Source organism: Macaca nemestrina, chromosome 18 (assembly GCF_043159975.1).
Source record: "Macaca nemestrina isolate mMacNem1 chromosome 18, mMacNem.hap1, whole genome shotgun sequence".
Classification (NCBI taxonomy): Eukaryota; Metazoa; Chordata; class Mammalia; order Primates; family Cercopithecidae; genus Macaca; species Macaca nemestrina.
Window position 1 is genome coordinate 19,228,006 of NC_092142.1, and position 18,503 is coordinate 19,246,508.

Here is an 18,503-nt window from a genome sequence, read left to right on the forward strand (position 1 = left end):
AGCTTGAGGCTACAGTGAGCCACGATTGCACCACTGTGCTTTATGTACTCTAGCCTGGGCAACAGCGCAAGACCCTGTCTTTAAAAAAAAAAAAAGACAAACTTGGCATGTCCTGAGACTCTTTTTTGAATGAATGAATGAATTAATTAATTAATTTTAGAGACAGAGTCTTGCTCTGTCGCCCAGGCAGGAGTGCAGTGGAGCAATCATGACTCACTGCAACCTCCACCTCCTGGGTTCAAGCGATTCTCATGCCTCAGCCTCCTGAGTAGCTGGGATTACAGGTGCAGGCCACCATGCCTGGCTAATTTTTGTATTTTTAGTAGAGACGGGGTTTCACCATGTTGGCCAGGCTGGTCTCGAACCCCTGACCTCAGGCAATCCGCCTGCCTTGGCCTCCCAAAGTGCTGGGATTATAGGCGTGAGCCATCATGCCCGGCCTGAAATCATTTTTATTGTGATAAAATATACATAATACAAAGCTTACCATTTTAACTATTTTTAAGTATACAGTTTTGTGGCATTAAGTATATCACATTGTTGTATAACCAGTCTCCAGAACTGTTTTCATCTTCAGTTTTCAGCTGAAACTCTACCCATTAAACAACTCCCCATTCTTCCCTCTCCCCAACTCCCAGCAACCTCCATTCTACTTTTCGTCTCTATGAATTTGACTACTCTAGGGACCTCATATAAGTGGAATCACACAGTATTTGTGTTTTTATGACTGGCTTATTTTACCTAGCACGATGTCCTCAAGGTGCATCATGTCAGTATTTTCTTCCTTTTTAAGACTGGATAATATACTGTTGTATATACTACATTTATCCATTTTATTCATTCATCAGTCAGCATGCTGACATTTGGGTTCTTTCCATCTTTTGCTTATTGTGACTAATGCTGCCGTGATCATGGATGTGCAAATAAGACTTTGCATTTCAAACAAGCTCCCAGGAAAGGCTTGCTGCTGTTGATCCTTGGAACCCACATTGAGCAGCCAGAGCCCTCTAGTGAAAGGTTTGGGCCCCAGATTCTCACCCTCTGGGTTATATCTTAGGTCTGTAATTTATTAGCCATGTGACATTGGGCAAATAAGTTTTTTTGTTAGTTTTTGGGACAGTCTTGCTGTGTCACCAGGCTGGAGTGCAGTGGCATGATCTCAGCTCACTGCAAACTCCGCCTCTCAGGTTCAAGCAATTCTCCTGTCTTAGCCTTCCAAGTTGCTGGGACCACAGGCATGCACCACCACACCCAGCTAATTTTTTTGTATTTTTAGTAGAGACGGGGTTTCACCATCTTGGCTAGGATGGTCTCGATCTTCTGACCTCATGACCCGCCCACGTCGGCCTCCCGAAGTGTTGGGATTACAAGCATGAGCTACTGCGCCCGGCTGGGCAAATTTTTTTTAAATTTATTTTTTATTTTTATCTTAGAGGCTGGAATGCAGTGGTGTGATCATGGCTCACTGCAGCCTTGACCTCCTCGGCTCAAGTGATCCTCCTGCCTCAGCCTCCTGAGTAGCTGGGTTTATAGACATGTGCCACCATGCCCAGCTCAGGCAAATAATTTAACCTTAGTCTCCTCTGTTAAATGGAGATAGTAATGGAATCTTGGAGGGTGATATGGCTTGGCTGTGTCTCCACCCAAATCTCATCTTAAATTGTAGCTCCCACACTTCCCACGTGTTGTGGGAGGGACCCAGTGGGAGGTAATTGAATCATGGAGGTAGGTCCTTCCTGTGCTATTCTTGTGATAGTGAATAAGTCTCATGAGATCTTATGGTTTTATAAAGGGTAGTTTCCCTGCATAAGTTCTCTTCTCTTATCTGCCACCATGTGAGATGTGCCTTTCACCTTCCACCAGGGTTGTGAGGCCTCCCCAGCCACGTGGAACTATCAGTCCATTAAATCTCTTTCTTTTGTAAATTGTCCAGTCTCAGGTGTGTCTTTATCAGCAGCATGAAGATGGACTAATACTGAGGGCTAGATGGGTATTGAATAAAATGATTATGTGTTAACTGCCTAGCACAGTGTCTGGCGTATGTTAGGTTGCCCCCTGTGAAACTGTGCTTTATGAAATCGCCCAGGTCAGAACTGGTAAAATATCAATTCATATGAGTCTGGTCATATGAGAGTTGGTCAAATATCAATTTCATATGAGGCAACCTAATTATAAGCTTTAAAAATATTTTTAATAATAATTATTGAATAATGTTAATATTAACCCTCATTTCCAACCCATAGTTACTCATCTCCTTCCAGAATATAGTCTGCATCTTGGGGACTTCCAGAAGGGAACATCACCACCCCTTTGCTGCTTTCCCATCCCATCTTGACACCAGCTGGCAGTCACAGCTGCCACCTTGGCCTTCCTTTGGCAGCATACCCCTTTCCCCCAGCCTGTCGAGGTGAGAAAAGGCCTTCTGAATGTTCAGTGGTGCTGTCTGCATTTTTCTGCCTAGAGATAATTTTTGGGTGTGCGTACATCTTGCCCTTGTGTGTGTACAGTTTTACTAGTGACCTGATTTTGCAAAGCTCAGCAACCTGTGAGGACCAAAAGGGACTTGTTGACTAGGACAGTTCAGTGTTTGCTGGTTCATGCATTTAACTGCATAATGCACTGCATAACGCCCGTGGACCCAGCCCTGAGTCTTCCCTCATCATCCCTGTAGTCCCACGGGTTTCTCACGTGTCCCCCTGACCAGTCTTCTCAGCTCCCACTCTGCATCCCCTGGCTGACCTTGGCTGTCTGATAAGATGTGAGAAGGAAGGACATTCACTGTGGCTGCTGAGTTGGTGCCTCTGAAAATGCCAAGCCCTTGGTCAGGGGGTTCTGTCCTCCACCCTCCAAAAATGACAATCCCTGGAGATGATGTAAAACACTGCATCTGAGTCCATTTCTTGCTGCATCCGAGTCCCAGGGTTGAGAGAAGGCCTTTCTCGGCTACTCTGGCTCTGGGTCATATTTTATCCTGTGGACCTAGGACCCAAGACAGTCCTTGTTTTTTTTTTTTTTTTAGATGGAATCTTGCTCTGTCATTCAGGCTGAAGTGCAGTGGCACGATCTCAGCTCACTGCAACCTCTGCCTCCCAGGTTCAAATGATTCTCGTGCCTCAGCCTCATGAGTAGCTGGGATAACAGGTGAGCAACACCACACCTGGCTAATTTTTGTATTTTTAGTAGAGATAGGGTTTCACCATGTTGACCAGGCTGGTCTTGAACTCCTGACCTCAAGTGAGCCTCCTGCCGTGGCCTCCCAAAGTGCTGGGATTACAGGTATGAGCCACCACGCCCAGCCTGTGTTTGGGTTTTATGTTGAAACTAGCTCCTTTGGCTGTGTCTCCCAACCATGATATCCAAGAGGCCAAATGAAAGGACAAACTCCCAGTCATCCTCTTCATCTTCCCCTATATCTTTGTACTTCAGAGCCCAAACTTTTCCTTGCCGACTCCTTTTACCATGTGTGAAAAGCATAATCACTAACTTTTACTGAGGGATATTTTAGATTTTATAATTTCCCCCCCATTATTTGCCTCCCGATAAAAGGATTATATATTCCTGCTCATTGCTGTGTGATTGACATGCCTCCCAGTGAGAGGAGCAACATTCTTGTCCCACTGATATTAGACTTGGTCCTGTGACTTGCTTTGGCCAAAGGTATCTGGAGGATGTGATGGCTGTCTGAGCAACTTTTCTGCCAGCTCCCTTGTTCCTTTCCTCTGTCACAAGAATGGTACATCTTAGGGCTTATCCCAGAGAGGGACTGCCCTTCAGCATGAAACCAGGAAGTAAACTTTTGTGGTTGTAAGCCACTGAAATGTTGGAATTATTTGACATTATAACAAAGCCAATAATTAGAAGGGCTTACCATGTCTAGGCACTGTTCTGTGTTTCACGTATATTTAATAATTCATTTAACTCTTAGAACAATGTTATGAGCTATTTGGTTGGTGCAAAAGTAATTGTGGTTTTTGCAATTAAAAGTAATTGCAGAATGTGCTAATTTTGTCATTTTGCAGTTTTTGCAATGAAAAGTAATTGCAAAATTCACTAATTTTGTAATTTTTTGTTGCTACAGCAAGCCTACCCCATCCTACATACCAGTCAGGATGGGGTAGGCTTTGCTGCAGTAACAAAAGAAAAAACAATTCCAGATACTCTATGGCTTAGCTAGAATAGAACTTACTTTTTCCACATGCTGTGTGTCTGCTGAAGGTCAGGAGGGGAATCTTTTCCTCATTGTTACTGAGGAACCCAGGATGATGGAGGCTCCAAATTGTGACATGTGGTCACAGTACAAGAAGGGGCACATAGCACATAGTGCATTGGCTCTTAAAGTTTTTTCCTGGAACAAATACACATCATTGTGCTCATGTTTCACTGGGTCGAAGCAAGCCTTAATTCCACATAGCAACCCTACAAAGCAGGTGGACTTCTCTCTGGTTCTCAGGTGAGGGACCTGAGGTTCAGCAGGTGAAGGACTTGCCCAAGGTCACACAAGGGGGGTGGAGCCTGCATTTGAATTCAAATCTGTTTGACTCTAAAGCCTGTTCTCTTAAGCAGCACATCCTTCTGCCTTGGAAAAGTTGGTCTCTTTCAGGTCAGACGACCTATGGTTTCTCCCAGGAAAGGGTGTTCTTATCTTCAGATTTTTCAGCTTCCTTGAGCTCAGAGATGGTGAACAGAAATCCAAGGGTTGGATTTGACCTCCAGAAGTAATTTGTTCGACTTCTATGTTAAAACATCCTTAAAAATTAATTGCAGGTATTTGAACTGGAAAGATATCAGAAACGCACACACAAATTCCCCTTTCCCAAATTCTTGGAAAATTGAAGATCCTCTCACAATGGGGATCATTTGCATATGGGCAGGCAACAATGGCCAGGAACCGAGTAGGGCCATCCCTTTTAGGTGATGTCTGTGCTCTCTAGTTTGTCTCTTCCCCTCGTCTCCCAGCCCAATTCGCTAATTTGTCATGCCCGCCTGGTCCTGGCAGGCACATGAATTTGGACTCCTGCCCTGATTCTCCCCTACTTGGCTCAGAGAGTTGCCAGGTGGAAAACCAGCCTGCACCCAGTCAGTGGAGATGGGAGGGGGTGTGACTTCCTGTACAAAGAAATGGGCAAATGCGTCACCCATCAATAAAACTGTAACACAATAATCCAGAGTGGTCCCAGCTTCTAGGACAAGCAGGCTACACACACAGAAGTAGGCTCAGGGACAATCAGATTCAATAAATATAAATTTTATATCAGCAAGTTTTACCACCAGCTCATTAAACTGGAGTAATAAGTATGGGGCTGAGTACCCTCTTAACACACGGCAGCCAGAAGGAGGGCTGATGGGGAACCAGGCAAGGGACTCACGGGGGAATGGTTACCGGCAATAAGAAAACATTCATCACAGCTGCTGAGGAGGCCGGAGAATGCCCCATGGTGCACAAACTGCCGGCCATGGAGGAAAAGGTAGAGGGAGAACACCGAACAGGAAGCATTTAAGGCAGGGCAATTTGTTCACAGTCCTGGTGAAATTAAGGGACTGCTAACTATTACCTGGTGCCTTGTTTCCTTCTTCAGGAATGCTTTTTCTCCCCACTGCAGCACAGCGTTGCTAGAGACAGTTGTACAACTGCACAACCCGAGGGGGTGCCATTCCCACTGTGTTCGTGTGAATGTGCCTGCTGGAGTTGAGCAGTGCACAGTCTGTACAACTGCATGTGGCAGGCTGGTGCCTGCACTTCCACGTCCCACTCATCTTTCCAAGTCGAGTTCAAATGGCGTGGCCTTCCAGAAGCCTCTTCTAACCTTACTTCCTTTGAACTGCCTCTACCTTTTGCTGTCTCAGTTTTCTAGCATTTACCATTTCTCCAGAGAGTTCTTCCCTGACCAGCCCTCTCCCCGACAACCTAAATGAATTTTCTCTTGTTATTCTCTCTCATAGCATCATGTTATTTCCTTCATGGCATTTATCCAAATTTGTAATGAAATATTTATCTGTGTGATTATTATTTCATGTCCTTTTCTGCAGCTGGGCTGTAACCTCCCTAAGAACAGAGATCAAGCCTTGATTTGTTCACAGCTGTAGTCTCATTTGCAGCACACAGTAGGTGCTGGGTAAATATATAATGACGGAAAGAATGTGCATAATTATCATTTCATTTACTATTCTGTACGATATGGTTTGCTTCTGTGTCCCCACCCAAATTTCATTTGGAATCGTGCTCCCCATGTGTCGAGGGAGGAACCTGGTCGGAGGTGATTGGATCCTGGAGGTGGTTTCCTCCATGCTGTTCTCCTGATAGTGAGTAAGTCTCAGAAGATCCGGTTGTTGGATAAGTGTGGGGCTCTTTCCCCTTCATGCTCTCTCTCTCCCTCTCCTGCTATCTTGTGCAGGAGGTGCCCGCTTTTCCTTTGCCTTCTGCTATGATTGTAAGTTTCCTGAGGTCTCCCCAGCCATTTGGAACTGTGAGTCAATTAAACCTTTTTCCTTTATAAATTACCCAGTCTCAGGCATTTCTTTATAGCAGTGTGAAAACAGTCTAATACACTATAGGTTAAGAGAGGGCAGGAACTGGTTTTACTCATGGTTGGGTCCCCCAAACACTTGGCAAAGTCCTAACACACAGTAGTTGATCAATCAGTGTTTTATAGAAAAGTAAAGGATATGAGACAACTGTCTCTAGCAACGCTGTGCTGCAGTGGGGAGAAAAAGCATTCCTGAAGAAGGGAAAAAGGCACCAGGTAATAGTTAGCAGTCCCTTAATTTCACCAGGACTGTGAACAAATTGCCCTGCCTTAAATGCTTCCTGTTCGGTGTTCTCCCTCTACCTTTTCCTCCATGGCCTGCAGATGAGATGGACTGTATTTGCTTTGGTCTTTCTCATAGCAAACACCCCTTCCTGGATCTTCACTGTTTTTTCTATGAATCTGTCTTCCTCCAGCTTCTTGTATGAGAGGCTTTCATACCTAATGGACAAACATGGGTTCCATCTTTCTTAGATGACTGTCTAACTCAGGGTTCACCAACTACAGCCCATGGGTCAAATCCTGCCCCTTGCCCATTTTGTACATAAAATCTTATTAGAACACAGCCCAACCCATTTGTTTATGTATTGTCTATGACTGCTTTTGTGCTACACTGGCAGAGTTGAATAGCTATGACACAGACCATGTGACTCACAAAGCCTAAAAAGTATTTGCTACCTGTCCCTTTACAGAAAAACTTTGCTGACCTCTGTTCTACCTCAGTGGCCTCGAACAAACCATTTAACTTCTCTGAGCCTCAGTTTTCTTATAAAGGGGCTTATAGGCGCTGTGGCTCATGCCTGTAATCCTAGCATTTTGGGAGGCCGAGGCGAGTGGATTGCCTGAGCTCTGGAGTTCGAGACCAGCCTGGGCAACATGGTGAAACCCCATCTCTACTAAAATACCAAAAAAATTAGCTGAGCATGGCAGCATGCGCCTGCAATCCAGCTACTTGGGAGGCTGAGGCAGGAGAATTGCTTGAACCCGGGAGGCAGAGATTGCAGTGGGCCAAGATCGAGCCATTGCAGTATAGCCTGGGCAACAGAGTGAGACTCCTCCTCAAAAAAAAAAACCAAAAAACAAAAAACAAAACAAAAAAAAAACCCCCAAAAAACGGCTTATAACAGCTACTTCATAAGATTATTGTGAAACTTTGTGGATAGTAGGTGTTCAGTAAATGCTTGTCTTGTCTCTTTCTTGCTTGCTTTTGTAAACAGAATTCTGGTCCCTTTTCCTGTACCTGAACAGAAACTCTGTGTTATCCATCCATTCAACACATGTTTATTGGGTGTCAACTATGTGCTAAGTATTCTGTTAGGTACTGAGCATTCAAGGGTGAACAAGGCAAAGACTCCGTCTTCATGAATCTACTGGTCTATAAGGGGAGAGACAATTAACATGTAACCAAAACACAATGTGATAAGTGCAGGTGAGTAGGAAATGCGGGGGACTGAAGGAGCACACAGTGGGCCAGCTCATTCAGCCTCTGCAGGCCAAGTAAGTGTTCTAGAAGAACTAACATTTCAGCTGAGACTAGAATGCACAAGATTAAGTTAGCCAGGGGAACACATCTTAGAAGGACTGTCTCTGGAACTCTTTCTGAGTTCATACTTCATGGGATGGCAAGATACTACTGCTGAGTAATTGCAATGATCCAACTGGAGTTGAAGTTGGAGGGGGAGAGAGGTGAACAACAAGGCTGGGCAGGAAAGCAAGAGTTTGATTGAGGGGGCTTGGAAGCCTCTTGCTCCAGGTCTATCACCAGAATGTGAGTGTGGAGTCCCAGGGCAGCCCCAGGGCTGGTGCTGTGAAATGAGTGCTGGAATTCATAGCTCCTGGGGAGGAGCAATGATGGACATGTGATTTCAACGAAGCCCACAGGGTCACCAATGCAAAGGCCTGCAGGACTGGCTGCAGCAACGCCCATGCCCATGGGGGATGGCCAGGTGACTAAGTGCTGTGGGTGATCCAACAGCCTTCCTCACCACCGAAAGTGGGCAGACACCACCTGGATCCAGGTAAGTGTGGTGGTGAGAAAATCAAGAAAATCTAGAAATTTACATTTTATTCTATTTTCTTTTCTTTTGAGACTGAGTCTCACTCTGTCGCCCAGGCTGTAGTGCGGTGCCACGATCTCGGCTCACTGCAACGTCCGCCTCCTGGGTTCAAGCAATTCTCCTGCCTCAGTAGCTAGGACTAAAGGCGCCCAGCACCACGCCCGGCTGATTTTATTTTTAGTAGAGATGGGGTTTCACCATATTGGCCAGGCTGGTCTTGAATTTCTGACCTCAAGCAATCCACCCACCTTGGCCTCCCAAAGTTCTGGGATTACAGGTACGAGCCAATGCGCCTGGCAGAAATCTACATTTTAATGTTGATAGCTAACCTTTATTGAGCATTTACTCTATTCCAGACACTCTTTTATAAGCTTTCTATCAATGAACATACTTAAGTCTCTCATATAACTAGGAGGCGAGAACTACTATTACCCCATTTGGCAGCTGAGAAAATTGAGGTCAGCATGTGTGAGCAGCACAGGTGGAAGCTGGGGGAGCTGGGATGTGAACCAAGGTGGTCTCTGTTTAGGACCATGACTAGATTCTTTCAGAACACTGGTCCAAGAGCCTAAACAGCTGGCCAAATAAATTCTCAAGTCTGCCAGCTTTAGATCTCTGATTAAGAGGATGAAAATGAACTTCATAAATGTAAAATGATGATGGATTTAAACAATTGGCTCACTAATATTAAACAGAGCTCTTGCAAAAGCTGTCTTGTTCTTCATGGATCAAGATGTACCAAGCATCAGAGAGGGATGCCTGGGCTGTAGTTCCCAAGCTCCAGCATGCTTGACACTCTTTCTCGGGTGTTTATTTAAGATGCAGACTCCAGATCTTTTGGTGAGAGTGTCTGTTTCAAAGACTGGGGGCAAGACCAGCTAATCTGCATTTTAACATGTGCCCTAGTTTGATTCTGCTGGGGGTGAACCCAGGACCACCTTTAGAGGATCAGAAAAAGTCTGATCCAGCCTCCAGGTGGTGATGAAGAAGGTCAGATGCTCTTTCTGTCTCTGGGCATCAAATCAACTCTGCACTTGAGTTCAGAAATAATGACCACATCAGCCGGGTGTGGTGACTCACGCCTATAATCCCAGCACTTTGGGAGGCCAAGGTGAGCAGATCACCTGAGGTCAGGAGTTTGAGACCAGCCTGGTCAACATGGTGAAACCCCATCTGTACTAAAAACATGAAATTTAGCCAGTCACGGTGGTGCATGCCTGTAATCCCAGCTACTTGTGAGGCTGAGGCAGGAGAATCGTTTGAACCCAGGAGGCGGAGGTTTCAGTGAGTTGCTATCGCACCACTGCACTCCAATCTGGGCAACAGAGTGAGACTTCATCTTAAAAAAAAAAAAAAAATGACTACATCACTTCCCAACCATATGATCCGCCCTTGGAAAGTCACGTGATCTCCCAAGCCTCAGTTTTCTTATCTGTGAAATGGACGTAAACAATGTGATGAGGACCAAATTTATTTACTGCTTCTTTTTTTGTCTTTTGAGATGGGGTCTTGCTCTGTCTCTCAGGCTGGAGTGCAGTGGTGCCATCATAGCTCACTGCAGCCTTCAACTCCTGGGCTCAAGTGATCCTCCTGCCTCAGCCTCCTGAGTAGCTGGGATGCATGCCACCACACCCAGCTAATCTTTGCCAAAAAAAAATTTTGTACAGATGGGGCCTTGCTTTGTTGCCCACACTGGTCTTGAACTCCTGGCTTCAAGCAATCCTCCCTCCTTGGCCTCCCAAAGTGCTGGGGTTACGAGGCTTGAGCCACCACGCCTGGCCCATTTGCTTCTTAGCTGTGTACTATTAAGTCAGAACCTCTCCAAGCCTCAGTTTTCTCATCCATAAAATGGGCAATAATAATAGTGAAGACATTAAAAGACTATTGGATGATTAAAATAAAATAATTACAGATAAACAGAGACTGACAAAAAAAGAAAATAAAATAATTAGGAAAAAAGTTTATTGGGTAAATTAAATGAGGAAAAATGGACAAGCAATGAGGAGGTTGTTGATAAATTTTTCTTCTCTGCTCCCTCCTACTCTTATTGGTTCAGTTAATTCTTTCTCTGGGTGAATTTATTGCTTCAAAAGGAGATGCTCTTTCATAGTGGGCACTTAGTTAGAGCTTGGAGTTAATGAGATCCCAACTGTGGTTTGAGCCCCAAGGTGCTGGGAGATTTAGTTACTTCTGTTCAGAAGCCCCTCCTGTGGGTTTCCTCACTTCAGTCTGCAGCCCCCACCAGCCCAGTGACCTGGCAGATCAAGGCAGATGAGGGAGAGCAGGCAGAGGAAGGGCCATCCATCACCATTACCAGCCAAACCTCTTCACAAGACACAGGTATCCTTCAGCAGCACTCAGCAGCAGTAGCCTGGAATGGGAAGACAGCTCGTTATGAGTTTATTAATGCACAGTTCGGCGGGGCTGGAAGAGTCTGCTGGGTATCCTGGGGGGTCCCGCCAGGTCATGCTGGCAGCCGGCCCAGCCATGTCCTCCTGGGTTTCTGGGAAAATTTGGGAACAGCCTTTGCCTCCCAACCCCCTGCTTCCCCGGTTCTCAGCAGGACTCTTATCAATCTGTAGGGAACTCTGGAAGGCCTCACAGCACGTCTTCAGGCAAAGACGACAAAGAGGAAAATTTGTACTTGGAGAAAATATCAGTGGGACGGGTGGCTTCTGGGTGAATCACATTTTCCATGGAGCCTGCCTTGACACCCTCTCCATTTTCAGAGAAAACGGAGTACTTTCCTGCTTTGTGCCCCATGATACCTGAGCACCTGTACTACTATTTGACTATGTGTTGGATTCAATTGACTATTTATTTGAGTATCTATTTCTTGATTTTGGTTGTTAATTACACGATACCTGAAATGTTGTCCCTGTAAAAAAATGGAAATTACAGATATGTCTAAAGACCCTTTTGTTCTTCATTCTCATTCCAATACCCCTGTTGTTTATATTATTATCATTATTTTTCTCTTTTATTTTCATTATTTTCATTTTGTATGTATCTTTCCAGATCATGAGTGGTCATAGGAGTAATAATAACCATTGTACTAGTATTGATAATAGCAAACATTAATTGAGCACTTACTTTGCATCAGCTTTATATTAGCTCATTTGATCCTCACAATAACTCTATGATGTATATACCATTTGTATTAGTTTGTTTTCATACTGCTGTAAAGAACTGCTTGAGACTGCATAATGTATAAAGAAAAGAGGTTTAATTGATTCACAGGTCAGCATGTCTGGGGAGGCCTCAGGAAACTTACAATCATGGCAGAAGGTAAAGGGGAAGCAAGACATTTTCTTCACAAGGCAGCAGGAAGGAGAAGTGCTGAGAAAAGGGGGAAGAGCCTCTTATAAAACCATCAGATCTCGTGAGAACTCACCCACTATCAAGAACAGGATAGGGAAACCACCCCTATAATTCAAATACCTCCACCTAGTCTCTACCTTGACACATGGGGATTACGGGATTACAAATTGTACAAATGTACAATTCAGGATGAAATTTTGGTGGGGATACAGCCAAACCATACCACCATTATCATTTCCATTTTACAGATGAAGAAACTAAGCCTCAAAGCGTTTCAGAAACGTTTTCAAGGTCACATAATCAGTAAATGGCATAACTGGAAGTTGGGTCCCTGAAGTCTGAGTGCATAGTTTGTGTCCTTAATCCTCATTGTACTGTTCTCTACCTAATGTATATGTTTATATGTCATTGGAGGTAAATGCTATTTATGTGTGTATGTTCATGCATATGTGTGTGCACAATGGATTATTTTACCTTTTTTTTTTTTTTTTTTTTTTAAGACAGAGTCTTGCTCTGTGGCCCAGACTGGAGTCCAGTGGGTGATCTTGGCTCATTGCAATCTCCGCTCCCCAGGTTCAAGCAATTCTCCTGCCTCAGCCTCCAAGTAGCCGGGATTACAGGTGAGTACCACCATGACTGGCTAATTTTTTATAGTTTTAGTAGAGATGAAGTTTCACTATGTTGGCCAGCCTGGTCTCAAACTCCTGTCCTCAAGTGATACATCCATCTCGGCCTCCCAAAGAGTTGGGATTATAGGCATGAGCCGCTGTGCCCAGCCAAAATGGGTTATTTTTAAATTGTAAATGGTATCTTATTGAATAGTTGCATGAGAAACAACTATTAAGCTATTTTTTTTCTTAACAAATTCAACCAGCAATGTGTCTTGGAATTTTTTCCATGTCGACATATATAGACTTCTATAGACAGATATAGACTTACTTCATTATTTTAAATGGCTGCTAGATACTTCATGGACTGCAAATATAACTGTGTTTTGGTTTTCTTTTTTGGGGTGGTTCTGTTGATGGACACATTTGTGTTTCTTTTCTTCTTTATTTTAAACTAACGTTTCCCTTTAAATTGTAACTAAAAAAATGTACATTTCTTAGTACCTAGGACTTACATTTTGAGGAAGGAGATTGCTGTGCACACATTAACCCTGCATCCTTGTGCACGGATTCCGCATTATTTGCTCTGGGCTGTGTACCTTGCTCTCATTTATATGCTAGTCAGATCCTGCACTAGAATGAACAACCTGAGGATACAGACCATGCCCCAGTTGTTTCTATGTCCCCTCCCCTAGTCTTATGCCTGGTGTGTCATAGGGGCTCAGTGAATGTTTGAATGAATCAGTGATTGAATGGTGTATTAGTTATTGTTGGTTAATAAATTTCCACGAGACTCAGTGGCTTAGAAGAACACACATTTATTATTTTACAGTTTCTGTGGCTCAGGGATTCAGGCAGAGCTCATCTGGGTTCTGTGGCACAGGCTGCAGTTAAGGTGATAGCTGAGGATTCGGTCATCTCAAGGCTCCACTGGGCAAGGATTTGCTTTCCAACTTACGTGGTCTTTGGATGGATTTAGTTGCTTGTGGTTGTTGGAGTGAGGACCTCATTTCCTCTTGTTTATTGCCACATGGGCCCTCCAGCATGGCAGCTTGCCTTATCAGAATGTGCAAGTAATAGAGTCTGCTAGCAAGACAGGAGTCACATTCTTTTGTAACCCAATGTGGAAACGGCATCCCATCACGTTAATTGTGTTTTGTTGACTCACTGCAACCTCCTCCTCCTCCGGAGTTCAAGCAATTCTTCCTGCCTCAGCCTCCCAAGTAGCTGGGATTACAGGTGCCCGCCATCACGCCCGGCTAATTTTTGTATTTTTTAGTAGAGGCAGGGTTTCGCCATGTTGGCCAGGCTGGTCTTGAACTCCCGACCTCTGGTGATCCAACTGCCGAGGCCTCCCAAGTGTGACTTCTGGCTGTGTGAATTTGGGCACTGTCTTCTGTTATCCTCTCTGAGCTCAGACTTGTCCTCTGCAAATGGAGTTGTTGTGAGGATTACATGCCATAATTAATGTATGTAAAGTGCCACTCAGTGTGCTTGGCACATAGTCTGCACGCATGGGGTGTTGCTGCTGTTTTTACGGGAGCTGGTTGGGCAGTGGTATTGTTTATAAAACGTGCTTTTGAAAGTTCCTTCAAAACTCAATGATTAATTGTTAATGGACTGAGCCCAGGGCTTCTCTTTTTGAGGTATCGTTTACGTGGATATTCTGTTTGTTGCTTTTGCACATATAAACTCACTTGATTAAGAATTGATGAAAGAAAGTCATAATTCAAGCAAATAAAGGATGCTCCATGAGGGGAAGTTCTGGCAGCCTTGAAATTAGTGCAGGAGTGTGGTTGCCATGATTAATTGGGACCAAATAATTGGCCTCGGGGAGAACCTGCCAAGTGAGGCAATGGATATCAAGGGAACTTACCCACTGGGCATGAGATCAGGCACCCAGAAGGCACACACTGGGTGGTGAGGTTTCAGCCAGATGGTCACCTCTTTGCTCTATGGGTTTTCGACTGATGGAGAAATTAACAGACACAGGAGTCAGGGATCAAAATATCAGGCCTGTTGCTGGCTAATGTGGGTGGGAGGACATGGCTTGGACCTGTGGACCTAATCATCCTCCTGAATTCTCCTCTCCTGGTCTAGAACTTGAGAACTTCTTAAGATAAGAAGTGAGATAAGAGAAAGGGGAAGAGAAGGCCAACAACAACAACAACAACAACAACAAAACACCAAAAACCAAAAACAAACAAACAAACAAACAAAAAGCAAAAACACCCCAAAAAACTGCGGGGAGGAAAAGAAAGGGAGAAAAGGGAAGAGGGAGGTGGTAACACTTTAACTCTTCCCCCAAACAATGGACCAATGAAGCTCAGATTCTTGCCAATCTGCCAATCAGATGCATTGCTCCACTTCCTGGGGGAGGAGGAAAAAGCTTATTCACCGATCAATGGCACTAGTCAGTATTTTATGAGTCAGCCTGGCTTCTGGGTGAGGGAGACTCTGGTTTCCCGTTTCATCAGGGAATGATCATCATCATAATACCAAATATTTATGGAGTTTTTACTGTGTCAGGCATTGTGCCAACTCCTTTAAAGGAATTATCTAATTTAGTTATTGAGAGTCAAATGTATTTGTATATTTCTGGTTATCACAGCAACCCTTTGAGAGGGAGAATAAAATTAGCTGCAGTTTACAAATGAGCATGGTGGTACCATGTCACCTTTCGACAATCCAAGTCCACACAGCTAGTAAATGTCATGCTGAGATTCAAATTCAAGTCTGTCTGCTCTCAAATTCTGTGTTTTTTACATACTAGTTTTCTCTAAAGGTGGTCCATGGACTTCCTGATCAAGAATCATTTGGGATGTGTTTTAAAAAATGCAGATTTCCAGCATGGCTGACTCTCACACCCAAATGCTGACAGGAGGTCTCAGGAGGGACACAACGAAGTATACTTTAAATAAGGACCCTGGTTGTGTGATTCAAACACACACCAAAGTTCGTGAGTGATTGCACTTGGAAGGATAGATGCCCAATTCATCTTTCACTAACATATCTATGGGACAAGAAAACGGACGCTTGTTTGCAAGCAGGATTTTTCTTTACTGATTTTTGCTAATGTGTTGAATCTGACAGTTTGTTGAGAGCCAGGCAATCCAGGCCTCAGGTAAGCTGGGTCTCAGGTATCTGAACTCCTGCAAAGATCTGGATGTCACCTCTGGTACAACTTTTCTTAAAATTTTCAATCTAGAGACTTTGACTTTTTGCCCAGTGGTGACTCCTGCACCAAGAGAAGCCAAGACCAGGGGAAATTGCCTTCTGAAAAGCTGATCCTCCTTTTTGCTTTTCAGGGCATGGTCATTTACATAGATTAGCATGGCCACTTTTATTCATTTGCATATATCTGCATATATTTGCATGCATAGGATATGTGCATGGCTTTCCCTTATTCATTTGGCTCCATTCTGGAGTATGCTCTGTATATTGCAACTTTCCACCCTCCCATACTCTGATTTGGACCTTCTTGAACTTTGATTTCAACGTTTTATTTTAAATTTTCCACACGGTGGGCAGTTGGCTTTGGGAACCTGACCTGGTTGCTGGGACAGGTGGAGTTACCTTTACTGGCAGATGGGAGGCAGTGGAAGAGTGGTAGCTAACAGCATAGACTGCAGTTAGATCTGGTTTATACACTTACTAGTTGTTTAACATTGAATAAGTCACTTAAAGGCCCCAGGGCTTTGTTTCCTCAACTCTTAATGGGAATAATAATAGTACCTACTTAATAGTATTGTTGTGAGAATTAAGTGTCTGTAAAGCAGTCAGCATACTGCCTGGCATGGCCCTGAAAATGGTACAATTAATATGGTAATTTTCTTATGATGATGATGATGATGACGATGATGATGAAGATAATGATGCAGCACTCATCATAATGCCTTCTAAATTGTGACTCTCTTAATCCTAGAAGATAAGCACTCAGTGGAAGACAGAAAGGATTCAGTGATAGCGTGGTTTTGAAAAATATGTCCACAAGAAATAGGAACACTTTTACACTGTTGGTGGGACTGTAAACTAGTTCAACCACCGTGGAAAACAGTGTGGCGATTCCTCAAGGATCTAGAACTAGAAATACCATTTGACCCAGCCATCCCATTACTGGGGATATACCCAAAGGATTATAAATCATGCTGCTATAAAGACACATGCACACGTATGACACATGCACACGTATGTTTATTGCGGCACTATTCACAACAGCAAAGACTTGGAATCAACCCAAATGTCCATCAGTGACAGACTGGATTAAGAAAATGTGACACATATACACCATGGAATACTATGCAGCCATAAAAAAGGATGAGTTCATGTCCTTTGTAGGTACATGGATGCAGCTGGAAACCATCATTCTCAGCAAACTATCACAAGAACAGAAAACCAAACACCACATGTTCTCACTCATAGGTGGGAATTGAACAATGAGATCACTTGGACACAGGAAAGGGAACACCACACACCGGGGCCTATTGTGGGGAGGGGGGAGGGAGAAGGGATAGCATTAGGAGATATACCTAATGTAAATGACAAGTTAATGGGTGCAGCACACCAACATGGCACATATATACATATGTAACAAACCTGCATATTGTGCACATGTACCCTAGAATTTAAAGTATATATATATATATATATATATATATATATATATATATATATAAAATATGTCCACAAATTCTTTGATATTCTTCCCTTCAAGAAATGTAACTTAAGGCCGGTCTTTCTGAGTGTGAGTTGGACTTAGTGCTTAACTACTTCTCTTCCTCCTCCTCCTTCTTTCTTTTTAGAATTAGTCTGAAAAACATTTTTATTTAAAAAATTTTTTAAATGCATTTACTTGTCTATTTTTAAATTGATAGAGAACACTGTATGTTTTAATCATGTAAGAAATGATGTTTTGAAGTACATCTACATGGTGAAATAGTTAAGTCCGGCTAATTAACAAATGCAATACTCACACAGTTATCATTTTTTGTAGTAAGAGCACATAACAGCCACCCTCTACATTTTTCAAGAATACAATATGTCGTCATTAACTATAGTTACCTTGCCGTATAATAGATCTCTTGAAATTTATTCCTTGGTGCCTGACTTCTAATTAATAACATATGGCAGAGGTGATAGGTTTTCATTTCCAAGATTAGGTTATAAAAAGGCTCAGCTTCTGCCTTGAGTGCATACATTTTCTCTTTCCTGATTCACTCTCTTTATGAGCAGCCCTAATAGAGAGACCCACATGGTGAGGGACTGAAGCCTCCTGCCAACAGCCATGTAATTGAACTTGGAAGCAGATCCTCCAGCTCTTTTAGAAGCAGCTGCAACTCATGGCGATCTCATGAGAGAACTTCAACCAGAACCATGAACCTAAGCCTCTTCACATTCCTGACCTTCTGAAATGATGAAATAATAAGTGTTTGCTGATTAAAGTTTTAGGATAATTTTTCCTAAGTTTGGGGGCAATTGGTTACACAGCAATATATAACTAGAACAGTTGGGAAGAGGGTATTCCAATTGTGGATGTCCAGTTCTGGGGACTGAGGTGTTATGCCTCTTGGTCTGAAGGCAGAATGCTCAAGGTGGTGCCAGGAGAGGTCTGTGCAGAAGTGCATTGAGGAATAACTGGAATAATGGTGAATGTTAACTTGTTGTTGACTGCCACCCACATAATTGATTCCTTTACTTGCATGACACACTCACATATACATTTCTAGATTTCAGATAACTTAATCAATTCACGAATACATAAAACATGAGTAGGGGAGAAGAGATTTCTTTTCTCACCGACTGCTAGGTTCATGACTGAGGCCCCTATAAGAAGAGACAGATTAACAAGAGAAAAGCGTGCAAGTTTATTTAATATAAATTTTTCATTACATAGGAACCTTCAGAAATGAAGACCCAAAGAAACAGGGAAACTTACGTATTTTTATGCATAGGTTTGATGGAGTGGACAATCATGCAGAAGTATGATTGGGCAA

At 43.4% G+C, this 18,503-nt stretch overlaps 1 long non-coding RNA gene across 1 annotated transcript in view; it reads left to right on the top strand.

Annotated features, from left to right (window-relative positions):
* LOC139359739 (uncharacterized) overlaps positions 1-18,503 on the top strand; it is a 59,897-nt gene that overhangs the window by 12,121 nt on the left and 29,273 nt on the right. The window contains exon 2 of the long non-coding RNA XR_011616127.1: positions 12,403-12,522. This is a non-coding gene — a long non-coding RNA (uncharacterized lncRNA). The remainder of the gene's footprint in view (positions 1-12,402; positions 12,523-18,503) is intronic.